This window comes from Sinohyriopsis cumingii, chromosome 4, assembly GCF_028554795.1.
Source record: "Sinohyriopsis cumingii isolate HCF-2022 chromosome 4, ASM2855479v2, whole genome shotgun sequence".
Classification (NCBI taxonomy): Eukaryota; Metazoa; Mollusca; class Bivalvia; order Unionida; family Unionidae; genus Sinohyriopsis; species Sinohyriopsis cumingii.
Genome location: NC_142964.1, coordinates 15548081 through 15559238, shown reverse-complemented (window position 1 = coordinate 15559238; position 11158 = coordinate 15548081). Strand labels below are relative to the sequence as shown.

At 36.9% G+C, this 11158-nt stretch overlaps 1 protein-coding gene across 1 annotated transcript in view; it reads left to right on the top strand.

Annotated features, from left to right (window-relative positions):
- Positions 1–388: 388 nt before the first annotated feature.
- LOC149800661 (uncharacterized) overlaps positions 389–11158 on the top strand; it is a 55113-nt gene continuing 44343 nt past the window's right edge. Inside the window, exon 1 of the mRNA XM_089954698.1 lies at positions 389–543. The gene's annotated coding sequence lies outside the window, so the exon portion shown is untranslated. The remainder of the gene's footprint in view (positions 544–11158) is intronic.

The window sequence follows — 11158 nt, the reverse complement described above, 5'->3', positions numbered from 1 at the left end:
CACTTTTGGTGTGAGTAGTTCTACTGTACTAGATTTCACTTTCGTTTCATTCTCTTGGTATTTCTCCTCACATTAGGGACAAAATAATCGTTATCATAGTCGTCATCATTATCACCATCATCAACTTCATTATCATCTATCTCTCCCTTTTTTGTGGTCAGGGTTACATGTGAATGCATAAGGATTAAAATTAAAATTCTCTCTCTCTCTCTCTCCAATCAATAAATTCTGTACTGTTACACTGCATCAGACCTAAGCGACTACACAACATTCTTCTCTTTTTTTTTTACGTTCGTGCCAGCATTATGTTGCGTACGGGCATTATTCTTCCTGTATAAACCTCAAACCGCTTCAGGTATTTTAAAGGCTATGTAATTGATCAAGAGCACATGCGTACAATTACATAGTCAAGTGTGTATATGTGGGATTTGCTTTTGCACTTGTCGGCGGTTGTGAAGTCATTCAGCTGTACCGGCAATTCAATACTATCGTGGCATTATACGGTCTTTGTTGGATAATGACGAACGGAATAAACAAGTGAGGGTAAGCAAACTTAAATTGTTTCTTCTGTCCCTTGTCAAACACCAGTGTCATGTAAACTTTTCTAATTTTTGAGATAAAAATATCTTGTCGATGATGAATAATACATTCGTTTATCTGATCTCTTTTTAGTGGTATTAAATAATTTGCAATGGTCCTTAGAATCGGCTGCCTGCTCACATTATACATTTACCCGTAATTATATATTTCATACACTTGACGTGCTCAATCAAAGGAATTGTCATATATAGAAATAATTATCAGTCGTTTGCTTTTTGTCTCTGTCTTGTTCATACAGGCCATAATGGTAACTGATATGGTGTAATGCCAATTATGGGTGTGTATTAGATATACATGAATCAAGGTGTTGCGTACTAAACATGTTATAAGCTTATCAAATGTATGGTCATCGACTCAGATATCGCTACCAAGTGGATATTACTTCTAATCCCTTTTTCCTTCCTACTTTCAAACTGGGTCGAACTTGCTCAGATTTAAGTTCTGGCCAATTTTAGTCGTTGGCTCTCTTGCACAATATGGATGAGGACTCGACCCCAGAGACTAACCGGGGTTTGTCAGCTTTTATACAATCATTTTGAAATTTAATAATCTTGTTTTAAGTATTACGACAAAAGAGACACGATATTCAAATTAAATACATTTTATTTTTGGCGACTGTAACGTTTATCATACATATTATGTACTGCTAAACATTATTTATTTTAAATGTGCTTTCTTGTGCATTTTGTATTCGCAATACCAATAGCTTGTTATCCTAAGGGCATTGTAGGCGAGTAGAATGTTATTTTGTATTCACAATAGTTTGTTATCCTAAGGACATTTAGGCGAATGGAACATTATAGCTAACCTCTTTAAAAAGTGTATTATTATTATCATTATTATTATTATTGTGTGAAGAGTGATAGATAGGGTACGAGTAAAAACAAATTGCACGGTACGACTCACTGAGGTTGATGATGAGTTTTACTAGAGTGCCAGAAATTGAACGCCCTTGTTTGATAGAGTTAGGATAGAAAAGACGCCATATTCAATTAAATTAATGTTTATTTTGGTGTATGTGCTATTACACGATTCATCATCGTCTTTATGTATCCACTCTCTAAAACATATCAGAAATTTATCTCTCATTTTGAATGTGGATACCGCTTGTCACCAAAATAATTCCCCATCTAGCCTTTTGTGCGAAGCAATGTAACCCGTTTAAGTTAGTTCTAGCAACTTGAAATCATTTATTGGACATTCAGTGCTTGCATCTGTATACAAAATATGACCCTCCCACCTTCTACAGGACTTCCGATAGTAGTTTTGCTGTTTATTTGCTTGTCCATCTTGGCTCACATTTTGGTCCACATCTCTCCCTCCCTCTGTATGTCTGTCTGTCTGTCTCTCTCTCACACACACACAGACACACACACACACTCATTGTCCTCATTATTATGCATCGTAATATGGCAAATACTAAGCAAGGTGCAAGCCTCGAATAACTCCATGCAACTGGCGCCTCCAGCAAACCATGCAATGGGCGCTGACCCCCCCCCCCCCCCGCCTCATAATTTCTCCTTAAATTTGGCGCCCCATTTAACTTGGCGCCATAGGCAACCACCTAGTTCGGCTTCATTTTGAAGCATTTATTGTTTGTTCTTGAGATTTAAGCACAAGACTGATGAGTAGTCTGCATTAAATACCAAGGTTAGCAAAGCATTATTAAATATGTTGGACCAGTCTATTCCGAAGGGGACAGAGAAACATTTTTAGAAGTATCTGCTTAAGCAAATTTAGCCAAGTCTGTCCTGTGTCACATCATTTCCAAACTGTACGCCTTCGTCATTCACACCATCTCTCATGGAAGTGTAAATGATTGCTGGGGGAGGAGAGGAAAGGGCGATATAGTTTGAGAGTGGAGGGGAAACATTTTTAAGTGCAATCTTAGTAGGGTGCTAGTCTCATGATAAGCATGATATCCTGTGGAATCCGTAAAATCTATGGAAAGTCTCGCAGGAGAAGTAAAGTTTCTACTTAGTATGATTTTAATAACCTGTCTTCCCTGCCCCACTCCCGTACCCTGTGGCATACATGCTGACTTGTTCTTTTAGTACCTGGAGAGTAGTGTAGTGTAGGGTAGGGTAGGGTAGGGTAGGAGAAGATAACGATCCATATCAACTTTCGGCACAAGTGCAAGTACCGGGGTTAACTGTCCTTTCCAAATCTCAGTCAGCAAATGGCTACTGAGAAATTATTTAAAGAGGACGTGGCAAATCATTTCAAATCAAATCGAGAGATTTATAATGCAGCGAAAGAAAAATAATACAGACTATTTATTTGTTTTGTTGGTTTAAACGGTATTTTTTAAAATCATTGTTGGCTGTATGATGTTGAGGAAATAGGAGCTAAGTGACTTTTTTAGAGACACCAGAGCTGGGCTAGTCTTGTATCGAACACGAGATCCTCTACTCACGAGTTACCGTATATAGCCTCTACAGTTCATTCCTGGTTTAGGTTTTAGTTTACTCTGGTGTTTTATGGCACAGGAAAGGCTGTGGTTATTATTGTATCATGCCCAGATATGCAGAGAAAAGTGCCTTGCCCAAGGACACACCGCCCTTGCCTATCCGTGCTGATCAGATGGTGGGAATCCAACCTGCACTCTTCAAGTCACATGTCCGAGGTCTTATCCATACACTCATTGTGGAACTTTCTGGTTAGGATACTGTGATATCGATTGAATGTCAACATTAGCGTCTTTTTGACAGTCATCCGTTAAGAAACTGCATACCAGGCACAAGTCATGTGTGACAATACTGTTTCAAATAGATAAAATTGACTAAAGACAGATGGCGGAAAACGTACAGTCTGATCTAAGGGCAATTGAGAAAATGATAAGTACATCCCCCACGGGGAATTTCGCTATCACCAATAAGTAATTTAACGGCAAATAAATACACGCAAACACAGTCTGGAGTTGGATCTGTGTAGTTGAGAGCTAACACTTTATTATCCTTTATTCACCTTTTTTGTTCTTCATATTAAACCCTTCACACGTCATGAAAATGGAAGAACCAGAACAAGTCGGCAAACATTTAGAGGCCATAAAAGTTTAATTTCACCTGCGATTTCAAGTTTTCTTGCGCAGGTTGTTGTAATCCTTCTCATTACTTGGTAGCATCAATAAATTCATAACAAACTTGAAACACGATGTGTCATATAATATCGAATTCCCTAGTAAAGAATACTGTGAGATATATTACAAACAAGCGATAACAAACTTTCAGTCTGAAGAAATACTTTGAAACATTAAGTGAAATCAGGGCCAAGCTTCACACAACCATTCGATAACTGGGATTTTGATGGAACTAAGAGATATATGCAAGCACTACTTGATTCACAGACAAATGGATTCCTGTCCTAGTTAGAGCAATCTGTGACGCCAGTCGCCATTACTAGGGTCATCTGCAAACATGTAAAACTCGTCTGTGATGTGAAACTAAAATTTAGTTGATGTGCAGGTATAAAAATGTTTCTTTGAAACCGAATGAAGTATCTATTTTTTTAATTGGATACAAAAGACTGTTGCAAAGCACATCATTGCTTTTCAGCTGTACTTCTATTTGTTAATTTTTGTGCGCTTGTTACGTGACGTATTACTGTATGTTATTTACTTGCTATATTACAAAGAACAATAATAATTGCCGTGCATTGCCTGACAGATACGTTCCCTAGAAAGATTTTTGGCGGGAAATGTTTACAAAATACACTTATTTGACGTGAAAGAAATCGCAAAACAGCCCAGTGGTAAGACCGATGGCCACTTTTGATGCACAACACTGCACACGAAACGGCATCAGTGTGCAGGACAAAGTTTAACATTACCCAATCTACACTTTAACTTGTGAGACTTTTATTTACTTCACGAGCATGCATTTGCTGAGGATTAGCTTCCTGAATATAATCAGATAGCTTTGCGAACCTTGTGTCTAGTACACAGATATGACACCCTGTTGTCTGGTATAAACAATACCTCGTTGTCCTTTGCCACAAAGAGGATGGTCGATTGAGTAATGTCTCAGTTTGAAATACTCAGTCAGTTTAGGTTTCAGCATTATTCTGTCAAAACTGTATTTCCCAAATCTGAATGTCATGCAAAAGAAGTATGCAATTCTGTCATGCGCAAAATGCACTAAAGATTTCATGCATGATAGCTGTTATCATTTTTAAAGGAATGAGGCGATACCCAGCTATTGTATCACTAAAAGTCTCCTCGGCTTGAAACATTACATTACGCTGCTTATGATATACGTCAGACAATATCGATGTCTTTGTTAGAAGTACGGATATAACAAATGTTTTTGGAGTGTGGGGGTGGGGTTAAGCTTTAATGTCATATATAGCACATTATGTGTTGTATTATGCTGGATAAGTACAACATATGTGCCTTCACCAAGGTTGCCGACCAGGGTTTGCCTGGGCGGGTATCCAACCTGCAACCTATATATTACGATTCTGGCACTCTTCTAATTGAACTGCTGGGGTTACCTGGAAAAAGAGCGAAAGCAATGTTTAGTTTTAAAATGTAAGTATTGGAAACTTCAACACTTCAGAGACTAAGCAGAACGCCATTATAGAAAATTCCAGATTTTATGACCGACTTTATTTAATCCGATAACTGCTTAGTGTTCTGTGAAAATTTGTATTGTTACCAACCGGTCCAGTAAAGGAAGATATGTAAAATCTCAATTAGTGTCTGAAAAGTTTGGGTGTGTATTGAGACATAGCGCATACAAGGCTTTGTTGTGAGTGTTCTAATTGGAATATATTGGAATAGAGTTGTAGAGGAACAATAGAAGACCAGGCCTTGATGAAACCGTTCTACATTCGAAAAGGGCCCGTTCTTTTAGGTTTAAATATTTTTGTTTTTACCTCGGTTAATTGTTGTACGGCAAAACCTTTTGTCCCATGCATACCTTTCCGGTTTTCCCAAATCACAGTGGTATTGTGTGTTATGATGACTTTGACTTTTGATCCTGGTCCACCACATTTATAACGCAGTCTACCAATTTTCATAAACCAGTAAAATTTAATTTAAAAAATACATGATAATAAAATTGTGAAGAAAAACATGCTACTAATTGTTTGTAACCTTATAACCTGTCTGAGGCATTGTGGTGGGCCTGAGAATAGGCAGATAAATCAGCCCTACACCCGTAGTGATATTGAATTGCGGTTTAGGGACTAATATCGCCTATTCATTAAAAACTGCAAAAACCTGCAGACGATCTTGCCTGCACACCTCGGCGTACATTTTATACACTTACAGGTATTGCTCGCGGTTGTGTAGCTGTCGTCGGCTGAAAGGTTCCTTTGGTGACGTGTACATTATATTTCCGGAGCAAATCCTATGTTTGGTGGCTTGTAAATCCACGAGGAATAGCACAACCCTCTTTCTTGTGGCCATTTTAAATTTTGCGCTACATATGGTTGTTACCATATATAGGCAAGTGTCTAAAGTGTACGCAGGTTTGTTTCGAAAATATTTGCATGCAACAGAATCGCAAATTCTAATAAACAGGTGACATCATACCCACATATCGTCCATCGATATCGACACATATTTTTTGGGGGAGGGTGCTGATTTATCGGACTAGCCAGAGAATGGACTGAAAGCTGGAACTCAAAGCATGCTCTGTGTATTCCTAGTGACCAAATAATCTTATACACATAAATTGACAGGCAGTTTTAAACCACTACGAAGAAAAATTCAAGACTCGTCGTTTTTTCTTTCTAAAGAAAGACATTGATTAATCAGAATTCCATTTCATTATTAATTTTTATTTTATTGTATACAAATTTGTGTCCCCAAGTTGAAGTTTAGAAAATAAAAATTTAATTTTGTTTTCATTTTTTACAGTAAGTAAAACGTTGTTGATTATAGTTTGGGAGAGCGGTAAGACTTTGGAATGAGCTAATTTATTGGAATAAATTATGATTTTTAACTTATTATAAAGTATTTGACAGTGTCTGACAACAATATTGACTTTGATTAATCGGAAAGTGACTATTGTTTCAACGTTTGTTAGGAAGGTTGCTGCAGGGGACATAGCTATGTAGAGAATTGAACGATTTGTATGTATGCATGCTTGTGTGCTTGCATATGTATATATGCATACATTTAATGGGTTTAACAGTACGTCATTACAATGCTGGCCATGAGGTTAAGTTCATAAAATATAACGCTGAAAAATGCCACACAAATCATTATGAGGATGAACCCTTGCAAACGTAAATGTGAAGTCTTAGAAGAAAAAGATGAAGGAAGAGATGTTCCAAATGTTTGAAAAGTATATAACATAAAAAATAACGGTCAAAAAATAAAATCTCTAAATTATAGGGTGAAAATTTGTGCTTCTTAGTCAGGACACTTTACTTTCGTAGCCAAAATTACTAACAACTGAAACTTGGCTTAACATCTTCAAGCTGGCTTAACTAAACTAGGTAAAACATCTTACAGGGGGCTTAACCGAACAAGGCAAAACATTTTACATAGGGCTTGACCGAACTAGGTAAAACATCTATCAGGGGGGCTTAACCGAACTAGGTAAAAATCTTACAGGGGACATGACCGAACTAGGTAAAACATTTTACCTAGGGCTTGACCGAACTAGGTAAAACATCTTACAGGGGGGCTTAACCGAACTAGGCAAAGCATTTTACATAGGGCTTAACCGAACTAGGTAAAACATCTTATGGGGGGGGGGGGGCTTAACCGAACTAGGCAAAATATTTTACATAGGGCTTGACCGAACTAGGTAAAACATCTTACAGGGGGGCTTAACCGAACTAGGCAAAATATTTTAAATAGGGCTTGACCGAACTAGGTAAAACATCTTACAGGGGGCTTAAGAAAGCTAAGTAAAACATCTTAAACAGGGCTTAAGAAAGCTAAGTAAAACATCATACAGAGGGCGTAACTGAACTTAGTAAAACATCTTACAGAGGGCTCAACCGAACCTAGTAAAACATCTTACAGCGAGCGTAACAAAGGTACGTACAACGTCTTACAGAGGGCTTAGCCAAGCTAGGTTAAACATCTCACATAGGGCTTAACCAAGGTACGTAAAACGTCTCACATAGGGCTTAACCAAGGTACGTAAAACGTCTTACAGAGGGTTTAGCCAAGCTAGGTAAAACATCTCACATAGGGCTTAACCAAGGTACGTAAAACGTCTTACAGAGGGCTTAACCAAGGTACGTAAAACGTCTTACAGAGGGTTTAACCAAGGTACGTAAAACGTCTTACACAAGGCTTAACCTCTTAAAGTTGGCTTAACCAAACCAGAGTTCATTTATACACACCAATCAGTATTTTAAAATTCAAATTTATTTATGTGTGACAACCTTTAAGTAAATAAGCTGGAAAGGTTACACTGGCAGTGTAAGCACTCTGTGCAAGTTTTACGCGTCAGTAGGTGTGCATGGGTTAAGTACTTGTATTTAATACGCATGCGGCAGAACGCCTCATCGTCTCTGCAATTTGTTCTATACGATGGATGCCACTCTTCAGTGGTGGATTCGAAGTTTCAAAGCTTTCTTTCGTTCCACATATTTTGTCAATTTTATTAGGCATGCCTATTTTGCGTAATATTTTAAGTCATAATATGGAATCTTCCATTCGTGAATGAGTGTCTGCAGTGCACCTTATCAGCCTTTTCATTACCCCAGGTTCTAATGTGAACAAGGAGCAAACAACAGAGAATACATTTCCAGGATTTATAAGCCAGTCATCTTTCTTTCAGATCTAATGGCAGGTCAGTATCTGTTCGGCAAAAAGAAAATTTCAATGATTTGAGGTTGCAACCATTTGTATTTTGTTGATTTAGGACACAAATAGAAACAGTTCTTTCCATTCGCATAACTCCGGTATATTCTAACCTAGCAACCCACTGCGTGACAAGATGGGTAAAAGTCATATTTGCATGTAAAGAAAGATGTATTTTTAACACGTGAAAAATACAAGAATGTAAAAATACGATAAATATTTCACCAGTACTTTTCTTTATTATGTCATTAATAGCTAAAAAAAAATGTAAACTGATTGTGAAATATTTCTCCATTTATCATTCTTTATATTTAACAGTTCAAAATATATCCTTATATATTTTTACATGTGAATGTAACTTTTGCCATCATGCCATACTACGCCAGGACCGACGCTAGACAATATGTTTCAACAGGAATTATATTAAGGGCCAGGACGACGAATTTTGTGTCACCTAAATGACAGCTACAGTGTCTTGAAGGTATGGAAGCTCTTTTTTCAATCCTATTTGACTCGTCGCTATTTGTTCTTCTACATGGTTATGTCCCTTGCTGCTCCATTGTCTAACAGTGTAAATAAGGAGGTGCTTTTGTTGTCGGATATATTTATCTATTGTAACATATAATGTCATTCCCAAAGCACTGTTCTTTTTGTTATTTTTCCTTGCAATGAAAAATGGGCACATATATTAGCATAGGTGAACTTCCACGTGGGGTTTGTGGATTGGAAGTTAAGTATGTTTCTAAACTTTGATTAAAGGGGAAGAAAACTATCTAATTAAAAGATAATTACAATTTTCAGTAGTGACCATCGTCACTCGTGACAAAAAATACGTTTGTGTGCCGCAAGATGAAATATATCGGATATTCACTTGGAAAATGAAAATATCCCTCTAGGTATAATTGTTATATCCCCCGTAGGTATAATTAGTAGGTTTATAATTAACGTGTCAGTACTTGCATGTGTTGCATAACTTAAAAACATATACAAAGTCCAAGTATGGTTTGTTTTCTGAAGTAACAATGCAACTTTATTTGTAGAAAAGCAGTTCAAACTACTCGTCTTGCTAGGAGTAATGACACTAAACCTAGCGTTGCATGAACAGTGTGTGGGTTGATTTGGAATACAATTAGATTACCCCATAAGCCTGCCGACATATTTCATGTTCCAGACGATATTAACAGTTGTACTTGGGAAGTCTTTTTAGTAATTGACCATGCATTAATAATGTTGTCTCGGTGTGAAAATGGCTCTATTCTAAGCTTCTTATGTAGGTTGGATTTGACATGGGCTAGGGTCTTAGCCGAACTAGGTTTCTCGCTGTCAAGCCATTTAAAGTCATCGTGTACTTTATTTTAAGGATTCTGTCATTCTTACTTTTGCCTATTTTTTATGTAGTTTAAAAATTATTGTTTTTCTATCTTTAGCTTTGAACCTTTTTAATATAAATGCGTCTTTATTTTCTTTTTGGAAATTTTTATAATGCTAACGATTTTGGCAAGTTTTGTTACTGTTTTCATTTCTGGTGACTATTTTTAGCTCGGTAGTATAAAACCAGTATTATGCGTATGTGCAATTAAAGGTTGAACGCTGTAGATACATGTAGCCATCCATCCATCCCCCCACTTACATATTATTGGACGTAATCGCAAATTACCCAAAACGCTGTTCATCTAGCAATCATAGTCAAATTATGTTTTTATTAAAGTTTTAAAGCAACAGTATGATATAACCTACTAACTGTATAAAGAACGACCTTAATGATTCTTCTTCATGTAAATATTGTCCGAAATATTTGTTAATTACACGTTGTATTTTTACTTGTAAAACGTATTGGCTGTAGCGTTGTCGACATAGCCGGCCATGAAACAAAATCAACAATCTGGTGTTGGAATATAATTAAGCAACCCGTTTCACATTTTATTTTCGACAAAACGCCGAATCGGTACGAGGCTTATCCTAGAAAAATAATGAATTTTGGGATGACCATGGATTAAGTAGAGTCTGTGTTATGCTGATCCCCGCGTTACATAATATTCTGAGTTGATACTACAACTCTAGATGAGGGAGATGGGGCAGAATGAGGGGATAGGGAGCGGAACGATCTCATACTTTTAAGCGGTACGAAATTATATTTTATGAAACAGGCATAATGTTTTTGTTAGTATAGAACAGGGGTATTCCATTAGGGGAATAAGTCAAAACAAATTTGATATGTTCTGTTTAAAGCAAAAATATAAAGAGTGAGCCTTAAAGAGAATGTGGGATGGTGACTAGAAATGTAATAATTTTATGAAACGAGGGCGCAATAACTGGAGAAACTATACCAACCAAGGTACGAACTATTGGTAGCAAGCAAGCTGCATTCAGTAAGAAGCCTCGATATGACAGAAAAAAACTAAGCAAATACATTGCTGACAGTGTGTGAATAAGGCAGGAGTAACTAGAGATTTAAAACTTGCACAGAGCTGAAATTTTAGTAATGGGTCATTGATAGAAAACACTATTGCTGACTGAAAACTGAAATGAGAAAATGAAGACTAAGCAAGATACACACATCCTGAACGACATGCATCGGTATTTCATTTTAACACTTGTAAAGTCAATGCAAGCAAATTTTGGAAGTGCATATCTTAGTCTTGGTGGTATCTTTAGAGAGTACTGTATATATATTGAAGCACTTTTAGAGAGTACTGTATATATTGAAGCAAACCTCACATATACGTATTTATACGTTTACCTTCAAACAGTATGAATCTCTTTAAGGTCAACACTGATGTAGCGTGT